The 10,841-nt window shown below is 41.0% G+C and overlaps 1 long non-coding RNA gene across 1 annotated transcript; it reads left to right on the forward strand.

Moving 5' to 3' along the window:
- Positions 1-1,157: 1,157 nt before the first annotated feature.
- On the forward strand, positions 1,158-7,495 carry LOC109322669. The gene is made up of 3 exons (XR_002104453.1): positions 1,158-1,167; positions 3,909-3,910; positions 7,401-7,495. It is a non-coding gene; the product is annotated as an uncharacterized LOC109322669 (long non-coding RNA).
- Positions 7,496-10,841: the final 3,346 nt, after the last annotated feature.

Raw genomic sequence — 10,841 nt, forward strand, 5'->3', positions numbered from 1 at the left:
TTTGTTAGAACATTTTATAACCACAGCTTACAACTTTTAAGGAATTATGCTGTCCTTGATAGCTGTTTTGTTTCCCTTGAGACCCATCGTGTACTTCTGAACTGCTTCAAATATTTATTTCCTGTTACCCTTAGTGCATACCATTGTGAAGTTGTTTGAGAAAGGGATCGGGAAAGAGGAAATCAGGATTTCCTCATTCTTTTTCCCTATACTTGAACTGTTTCCACGAACACGGTAGCCTCTCAGTGCTGCAGTGTAGCCATCTACAAAATTGGTTTATTGCTTACTGCCACTTCTCAATGATCTTTTGAGGTTTGCTCAATAGCTAGAAGATTCCTATGAGGTTGCTGGATGATAGCTGCAGTACTGTGAAGGAGGATTGTTCAACTTCTGGGCACCCAGGGGTGCACACAACACAGGCCATAGACCCAGGAGCTGTATGAAGCAGGGGTTACCCCCACCCTGAGTCCTCCCCCTGCTATGTGGGCAGCCCAGCTTCTTCCCCTTTTCTCCCGACCCTCCCTATCATGCGGGGAGCCATCTCCCAGCTACGAGTGCAATGTGGGTAGTCCCCTCCTGCAGCATGGGCAGCCCAGCTTCTCCCCTCCACCAAACTGTGCATGAAGCATTCCACCCCTGCCCTCCCCCCAGCCACATTGTTATACAAACAGACCATGTGCAGCATGGGCAGCTTGGCTCCCTCCTTTGCTGTGCATACAGCAGCCACAGCCCAGCTGCCTCCCCCACCTCTTGCAAATCATGGGCCGCCCTACTCCCACCAGTAGTGACAGGAACTAGAAGCTGGAGCAGGGAGGGGGAGCCTGGAGACTCAGCCACCATAGCCACAGGAGCAATGGGTAGAGTGGCAGCTGTACAAGAGCCCATAAACCACGTGTTAACCCCTTGCAGGCTGCAAGTGCCCTGTAGCCCACTAGTTGGGCAGTCCTGCGGTAAACTGTGAATGTTTTATCACAGTATCTCCTCTGAGAGAGACTGAGGACAAATTCTATTCTGTCGCTTTTGGTCTGAGGCATTTAAATAAGTAGTTTCTGATTTCAGTTTGAAAATCCTGTGAAAAAGCTGTTGTATTCAGTCCAGGCAATATTTTTACCATTCTTCAGATTTAAAGTTTTGTCTTCTAATGGGTACTTTCATGTTCAACATTATGTTCTTGTTTGATTCTTCCCTCTCCAATTGTCTGCCAACGATCTATGATGAGAGAACTCATATATACAGAAAATTAGTAGAGTTTTTATCTAGGGAGCCAGAATTGGAGCAAAGTTGTGTACTATGCCTATCCTTAAAATTCTACTCTCATGGTTGTCTGCAGGCCAGTAACTAACTACAGAGCCAAATACTCTTTCCCATATCTGCCTCTCTTGGGGTATGTGGGCAAGCATCTAAGAACAAAATAGCTTGAATAACATTTGAAAAAAATCTTTGCTACTTTTGTAACACAGAGATATATAGTGTGGGAGAATTTGGTGGCTCCAGACCCTACTTTTATGTACTTTTGTATGTAAAACCACATTTCTCATCAGTATTTGGATATCTACTCTCTTGTATGAGGGTAAACCAAGGTCATTGTTGTTTTTTTAAAATCTGTCTGCAGTGTGGCCCATTATATTTGTCTTGCCTCAAGCAAAGAGTTAGTGAGAGGTAAGCTCTCCTTTTCAACATCTACAACCAGTAGGAAGACTTGAATGAATGCTTGTGGATATTCAAAGACAAAAAAAGACAAGGGAGTTGGGGGGTGAAATCACTTGTAAGACTTAAGTGAAAAATCATATTCAGATTATAGAAAAAGTCCCCCATTCCATACACTTTAATTTTACCTTGGTTTTCATTTATATAGAAGAAAAATTAATCTGATCTGCATAGGGGGCTCAGGAAAGCTCCTACAAAAATGTCATCACAGTAGTAGTACAAGAAAACTTGCAGTTCTAAATGTTCATTCCTACATACTACTGTGTTTAAATACAAGAAGAGAGATAAACATATTTGGCTTCAGTAGCATTTGCATAGGGAAAAGTAAACTAACTGATGGTTATTCCTGTGCAATTGTTCATTGAAAGGGGGAAAGGGTTTTGATCAAGGTTTGTTCAGATTTTATGCTCATGTCACTTACTTAAATTATAATTTAACACAGTGACAATCTAGTAACTTCACATTTGTCACTAGACTATCATGGCCTCTAAGCACGTCACAGCAAGAATGGGAATAGAATCCCAACCTTTGCACTTGGGAAGCACAGCCACTCGCCCACTTGGTCTACTAGTAACAGAATGTCACTGGGTACCAACACAGGGAAATGAAAAGTATTACTGTAAATCTGTCATTTTCATTCACAAGTTCCACACAGGAGTAACTTTGATCACCATTTTTAAAAACTATTTTAACATTTTTTTTCTTTGGGATGTAGCTTTCCTTTTCCTCTATTCCCTCTCCCTCTCTTTTGCTTTTCTATTATCCAAGGGAAATTGGGGTAGAAGATGAAAAACTGACTGTGTTCTAGCATGTCAAGGTTTGTTAACAAGAAATAGTTTTGAAAGATGCCTTATTTTACAGGGAAAAAAACCATTAAAATGTATAACAACTCTGTGAAGTAGTTTGTTCTTGTCCAATAGCAGTGAGGATAAGGCTCAGTTTTATCTTTTTTTTTTTAATCAGTCCTCATGGGAATGAAGTGATGATGGAATTTATTCTGTTGTTAGCCACCCACATTTTCTCCATCTCCAAACTGACAGGATAATGTGACTTAATCATTCTTAGGTTTTTTGGCAAAGAAGGAACCTACTGTCTTTTGTTTGTTGACTTTCTGCCTAGGTTTTCCTATGGAGAGTTTTCTCAGATAAAACTGTCCCGGAAACTGTATTTTGTGAAAACCTTTCTTTCAGACCAGAATGTGACTGGAGGCTTCCATCCTAAATGTCAGAAAATCTGTGACATTTATTACCACTCTGACTCAGCTCACCCCTAGTAAATCTGTATATGAAAACTTTCCAATGCACACAAAACAAATCTTCTCACATGCAATGCTTTAGACATCTCCAGAGGACACAGAAAACTACCCTAGGCTTTTGGTGGTTGATTCTCTTTCAGTGTTGTCTCAGACAGCAAGACTAAGGAGGCTACAATGACTTGACTCGAGTTAGCTATTTTAGAGGATTACAGTTACTACTGGGTAATTATTGACACTTCCCACTATTCCTTGCATATTATCAGTCTTTCAACTTAAAAATATCAAACAAAATGGTTTAAAAGATTTCCCCCTCCCTTAACGTAACCCCATTACTGCTTCAATAACAACATTTCATCTCCATGACTCACGTGTAGGAAAAAAAATACACATTCAAAACAATGTTCAAGTAAAACTTGCATTTAAAATTGTATTGCTATATAATTATCCTGTTTACAGTCTTCCTTACATCTTTTCTCACAGAAAAATGTAGATTTGGATTCTAAGGGTAACAGAAATGCCAGAAAACTTTGGCATGGGTATGACTGCTGCATAGTTAGGGATATTGTATGAAGAAAAGAAATGTGTTTGTAATTAGGCATACATGGAACGGTTCTGATTACATCTGAGAAAAACCAAACAGAGTAGCTTTCCAAAGAACTGTGAGGCTAAGTGGGTAAAAACTCAGCTAGCACAGTGAAAGGAAATCCATGGGGCCTCCCAAAGTCTCCTTAACAGACCTACTATTTCACACTCTTGTTTTAGCCATTTCTAAACAATTCATTCATCTTGAATAGCTGTTCATTAATTCAGTGCTCTGCTCTCAAAATATTTGTCGACAGAAAGCAGAAATTTATTTTCCCCTCAAAACTTGACAGCATACAAAACCCCTCCTGAAACAATTGTGTCTGAAACTGAGTCTTTCCGATGCTTAAATAGGCTCAGAGAGAAGTTGTATGTTGAAACAATCAAAGATTTTGATTTCAAGGAAGACCTGCAAAACTCAGACAGCAAATGAATAACCTCTTATAGCCAAAACTTCTCCTACTGTGTTTAACTGAAAGGATCAGTTGGTAAATATTTTGAAGGCAGGATGGATATTCACCTTTATAGACTAATTAAATAAGATGTATATAGGGAAAGCATAAGCTTTCGTGAACCCAAGTTCACTTCATCATATGCTGTGAAAGGATGTGCAAAAGGCAGAGTATAAGGAGGGAAGGAAAATTAAAATAAAGAAAACAAGGGATGTGGGAGACAGAGAATGTAGGAGGAAGACAGGCAATGATAGGAGGGAAAAGTAAACACGCGGTAAACCCATAGGAACAATCCGGGTCACAAAAGCTAATCTAGGTAATGAGATAAGAATCCATAGTTGCTGTTTAAACCATACTTAACACAGTCCAATTTGTGGATGACTTGTTCCTCAGTTTCTCGTTCCAACTGGTTTTTAAAACTTTTTGCCTGAAAACAGCAATCCTGAGGTCAGCAATGTAGTGTCCAGAGAGGCTGAAGTTTTCAGCCACGGGCTTTTGCCTCTTTGAGAGACATCATTTAAGGTTGGTAGTCTGTCTTTAAGGCAGGACAGGTTTGTCCCCAGAGGCTGCCCTGAGACAGTCAACCTTTTTCATGAGGGCTTAGAGACACCCACGTACACCCCCTAAGATTGGCAGAGCACCCCCTGCTAAAAGCACTGCCAACACCGCCGGCAGCATCTGTGGGTGGTCCCCAATCGTGACTGGTCAGCACTACCGGCAGCGTCTGTGGGCAGTGGTCAACCATCGGTTGGTGCTCTCCACCCCCTCCTCCCTCCCCACTGCCAACACAGCCTCCTGCAGGAGCTCCCCACTCGGCCCACCCCTGCCTCCGACACTGCTGCAGCTGCCTGTGGGAACTCCCCATTCATTACTACCATGCCTCTTCCACCAACACCACCACCTGTGGGCAGTCGCTGTGTCCCCCACTCCTCACCACAGCCTCCAGGGAAACATGTTGTTCATGCTCAGAGGTGTTTAATGATGTGTGTTAGGTGTTCAAGCTGGGGGCTATAGATGACAACCAGAGGTATTCTGTTGTCCACATCCCATGGCTGGTATTGTAGGAGGTCTGTAGTATGTTTGGAGCTTGGCTTTGTTGATCTGAGCAGCATAAATATTTACTTTACATGGGGCAGATGGGGACGGCAGGTAGGATGTTTCCAGCTCTTAAGTTAGTCAAGCTTATAACCCTGTGAAATATTGCAGTTTTCCTTTAAACTTCTAAAGTTCAATTTCTTTATGGTGCTTAGTTTATTTTGCTCGCTTTGATCTTGCAAACAATGTCATACATTCAGTATAATGCAGATCACTGAACCTGAAGGTATATCATTTTTATATTTTAGTTCTGAGAAATAATGCAAATAATTATGTTAGGGTGACAGTATTTGGATCTTGGGGAGCATTAGATTTGCAGCTGAAAAAGCATAAAAAGGCTATGACCTGTGGCCTAGCAAGCTGCTAACTACAAGGCAGAATGGTATGTTAAAAGTAATATTGCAAGACCCTTAGGCAAGCATTTTCCTAACAATATAGTAGTGTTGTAAGATATATAGCTCATTGTGTAAAAGAAACAGGGTGCAAACCACTGGCTATCATTAGAAGATAAGGCAGATTTTGCTTATGAATACTTATGCTAAGCCAGCCATTCAGTTATGCTAAGTAGCCATCTTAATGGTGCCAACCATTTTCAAGTAAGTTTATGCAAGTCTTAGGAATTGTGGAGGTGGTACAACGCGGGACTGAAAAACAGACTGGACCATGAAAGACAACGCATAACTGGTAACAGAATCTGAGATACACATATGCCAAAAGTTGAATGGTGATTGGTAAAGAAGCCTCCAGAAGCTTCCAGGCTTTAGTCAAAGCCTACCCACATGACTGAAAGAAGCAGGGGTCATGGTCTTAGGCATGCGCTCATAGCAAAAAGACATGTAAATAAGTGAAATGCATAGTCAATTCCATGTTAATGAAACAAACAGTAAACAGAGGTGGAGCTTAAAATGTGAAGGACTTAGGGTGGAACAAAGGACGGACAAAAGTGGGATAATTGTTAATGAGCATAAACCAAGGTGGATAAATATGTAAAAAACTAATGTTCCTGGCAGCTCCCCAGTTTGTTGGAGCTTTGTCTGAAGCAGTCTCCACTTCGAATAAAGCTCTTGAGTGAGCAATGCTTGCATCAACCCATTGTCCCCACAGTCACTGGGCATTGCATGGAATCGAGGTCTAACAAATTATATACAGAAGGGAAAAAATAACAATGTGAAAAGCCTAGATTGGATTTAAAAAAATAATAATAATAACTACTTCCAATTCAACTGTTTTAAGTTAAAGAGTCATTAGTGAAATGCTATTGTATTTAACTGGCTAGTATTTCAGAATACAGGCTTCCCTCGATTTATGTGGCACATGTGTTCCCAGAAGTCCATGCATAAATCAAATTTACATAAAGGGAACCCACTTTACAATGTAAGAAATAGGGATACATTCCCACGGCAGTGAAGGAGGGAAGGAGTAAGTCTGGGGCTAGGGAAGGGGCAGGGGGAGTGGTGCAGCACAGTCCATTTGCCACTCCCAGGGCTGCAGCATGGAGCAAAGTGGAGGGAACTGTCACCAGGCTGTGGCCAGGGACTCCTTGCTGTGGGTGTGGGGTGCCAGGTACTATGGGGCCAGGCACACTCCATCCCACCCCTCCACCTGCCACCATCCCTCCAAACACATCAATACCCTTCTGCAGCCCCTACATACACTCCCACACCCCTGCACTCTCCCCCACAGCACAACCACATACCCCACACCCAGGCCCCTCCACACCCAACCGCACCCTCCCTGACTGTACCCATACTCATGAACACCCCCCATACCCCACCATGCACATACACCCACTCCCCAACCACCTGCCACCACATACCATCCTTACACCCCATACTATATACCAGAGTAAGACTGTAGTTTTAGCTATTATGCAATCACCTGTGGATACACAATGCAAATGCACACAAATCAAGAGAAAAATACCTTTAAAAATAAAATTAAAATAAGTTATATGAGATATTTGATTTTTTTTGTATATGATTTTTTTCCTGGTTTTAAGATGGCAAACCTCCCCCTCCCAGAAGGAGTATTTCTGGAGCAAGGGAAGAGACTTCCAGTGGCAAAGGTCAGGGATTAGGGGAGGGACTTCTGGCTGCAAGATGGGAGCTGAGCACCTGTCAAGGGGCAGGCCTACCCTTACAGTCCTCCACTGCTCACCAGAACTCATTAAGCAGCCCCTGCAGCCAAAATACAGCTACTCCTCGCTAACATCATAGTTACATTCTTGGAAAAGGTGACTAAGCAAAACAATATTAAGCAAATCCAATTATGTCACAGTAGTTACCTACTAGCAGGCAGTGGCCAAACAGCCGAACATTGTGCAACTTTAATCAAGTATGTTCTTTAATAGATCAGTGACATAATAACAAAACGACGTTAACCGGGATGATGTTAAGTGAGGAGTACCTGCAATTGCTCTTCCCCAGATTAGCATGAACAAAATCACCACTGTCTGCATTCAATGTCATTAAAAGTGCAAAATAAAAGAAAATTAATATTTTATTATAACAGCAGTAAGCCAAAGCTGGTGCCATTTTCCCCATCTCTTTGTAATAGCCCCACCCCTTGAGATTGATTGGCCAAGGGCCTCAGTGGCCCCACCCCACACTGCTGATTGGTTGAGGAGGTGGCAGTCCCACCCCTTACCACTGATTGGCCAAGGAGACCAATGGCTCCACCCCAAAAGGATGTCCCATATTGGCTTTGTGTGAAGTCTGTGACTTCCGTGATGCTTGTCTAAGAAATGCTTGATAGAATGAAGTCCTTTATCATTCTGACTAATTATTAAAAGATTTTAGCTTATTCTATAGCATCTCTTTTAAAACAAGAAACAGATTTGAGCATGATGACCTTTTTACATACATTCTTAAGACTCTATATACCAAAATATGACATTACAATTTATTGCAATTAAACCCAGTCTTTTATGCTTAATTTTATTTAGGCAGATTTAAAATATTGCACAGGAATATATTCAATGTTGCAGCTTAATTGTCTAAAAAAACCCTAATTCATATTTGAAATATTATAAACCAGCAGTCAGTGACCCTTTAAGGCAGTGCACCAGGATGACCCAACTGGTTGGATCAGCGGTGGGCAGCACCATACCTGTCCAGTGCTGCCGCCACTATTTCTCCCCACTGCGGTCCAGAGGAACACGCCTTCCCCATCCCCCTTGCTACTTCTTCCTGCTCCAGCACTGGGAAAGCTCCTGTCACTAAACGCTGCCAAAGCCCCTTCTGCCAAATGTTTCTGAAGCCCCACATCCGCAGGCTGGGTCCAGTGGACCCATAGGCAAAACCCAGTGGTTCCATAGGCCATAGGTTGCTGACCTCTGCTATAAACCATTAAAAAAAACCCAGGATTTTATGCTTTTAGAACAAATATAGTTGTATACAATTTGATTTCCTTAAAGCTGAGCTAATCCCTGTTCCCTCTGTAATCAGCAGGAGTTTTGCTATAAGTTTTAATTTATTGTTTGTATTGCAGTGGCAGCCAAAAGGCCACAGTATAGATTAGGGCTTCGTTTTGATATGTTCAAATACCAAGAAAAATAGCATCCCTTCACTAAAGACATAAAAGCTTAAAGAAGCCAAATACAAAGGGTGGGGGAAAGGGTTACAGTACCAAAGCAAACTGAGCGAAGTGGTAGTTGGCAGAGGTTTCACTACTTCCCCAACGTGTGCCTTGAACTTTGTTGTTTTAATGTAAGTGCTCAACTGTGAATCCATCTAGACGTGTCTCTTCAGTATATAAACTGTGGCCATCTGCTGTTCTAGTTACCCTTCTGTTTGCAGCTGGCCATTGGCTGCTTTGCCATCTTTCCTCACCTACCTAGAATTGAGGTAGATGGCATATTTCCTTACAGCAAATCAAACAGTTTCTAAAATAGCCTATACAACAGATATCCTCATGAGCAGTGTTTTTTGGGGGGGAGGGGGGGAATATGAGCTGAGTATAGGGATAAGAGGGCATAAGAGTGTAAAGATTAATGGTGCAGAATATACCCTGATATCGGCAAGGTTCTGGGCTGTGGATATAGTTTTAGTACTTCCCAGACCTTTACCAAGAATTGCAGTTCTGCCTCAATCCACCTGGACTGGAAAGGTATATGAGACTATATGCCTGGGAAGGGATTAGTGAGATTCCCCATCACCACTCTCCCCCACTTTACTGGGTCAGGACAGGGAGGGTAGATTGGTAGTAAAAAGAAGGCTTTAATGGGCAACTGGAGTTTCCCAAAACTGTCACTGAACTTCTGGCTCATGTCCGAGTTGGAAAACTGTCGGAGAGAAAAGGATTGGGCCCGTTAATCAATTCAAATAATATTTATTTTAAAAAGCTTACTTCAGACTGATTTTAAGCAGTTTAATCAATACAGTCTAGGGCAGTGGTTCTCAACTTTGTTAGACTCAAGGCACCCGTTGTTGGACTCAAGGCACCCCTTGGAAAATGCCAGGTCTTAGTTTTCATTCATTTTTTTGACTACAGAAAAATAATAGAGAAATTCTTGTGCTTCAAAGAACTTGAAACACAACAAGTCAAAACGTTTTTAACACTCTGGATTCCTGTTCAAAATCTCTGAGTTTATCTTGTGAATCATGTTAGCACACCAAAGAGTGCTAACATTGTGTGGCACACTGAGGCAACCTGGCTGAGAATCACTGGTTTAGGGTCTGTGGGTTCCCAACTCTACAATGCAGTACATAACAAATATATGCAGCTTTATAGCATGCCAGTGTCTTTGCAGTCATTTTATTCAGAACTGCACAATGAATTTACAGTTCATTATGGGTAGAAAATGATGGCCAATACTGTAGTTTGTTAAGATGTTAGCAGTGTTTTTTTAAGTTTTACAAAACAGTTTTAAGCATGTATGTAAACTTTAATATTTGACTATGTACTTCTGTTTTCTGCTTTTGAAAATCCAAGGTTCCTGTATTCAACTAAGTTTGATTTCTGGCATGGAACAGTATATCTGTAAAATCTGACTTTGAAAATAAATTACAATTTCTATGCAAATGAAATAATTTAGTTTTAAATTGGAGTGTTTTTTCTACTGCAAATCCAATCCTTTGATTCTTTTTCAAACCAAGGTCCCACTAAAGTCAGAGATGTTTTGCGGAGTTTACCTGTAATAAAAGATCAGCTTCTGGGCAAGTAAATCTTTAAGTTGGGCATTTTACTATTTAACTCTTTTTGGTTTTATATCTGGAAAGGGCACCCATGTCAGAATCAATAACAAATGCATAAAGGAAAGATGAAAAGCAAAGAGAGTTACTCAAAGATTTAATTGTTTTATACCTTTCCACTAATTTTAGCACTGTTTCAGCTTTAACAGTGGCTCTGTTTTGCTCTATTATAGTCAGATGATAAAGATTAATTAGCTGTGACCTATTTGTTTTAAACTTTATAAGACCTTTAAGCATTTTTATCCTTTTCCCTGAAACTGTCTGTCATCTACCTTAGGCAGCAAAGTATAACTTCAAAGCAGTGTTCTCTAAGATACTTAGTTTTATAGGATAGTCATTCATTCCAGCACATAAAACAATGTTAGCCCATAGACATTATGCCTGAAAATAGGGGTACAGCATGTCCATTTTTTATTCCCCATGATATTCCTCAGGGTAAATATGGAAATGCAAATGCAATATTTACCCTTTTAACTATTTACACTAAGCATAATTTAGGTTCAGTGGAAATGTTACTTACAAAACTCCTTCAAATATAACGTGCCATATACAAAATGC

This window comes from Crocodylus porosus, unplaced genomic scaffold (assembly GCF_001723895.1).
Source record: "Crocodylus porosus isolate Cpor-Errol unplaced genomic scaffold, CroPor_comp1, whole genome shotgun sequence".
NCBI classification, from domain to species: Eukaryota; Metazoa; Chordata; order Crocodylia; family Crocodylidae; genus Crocodylus; species Crocodylus porosus.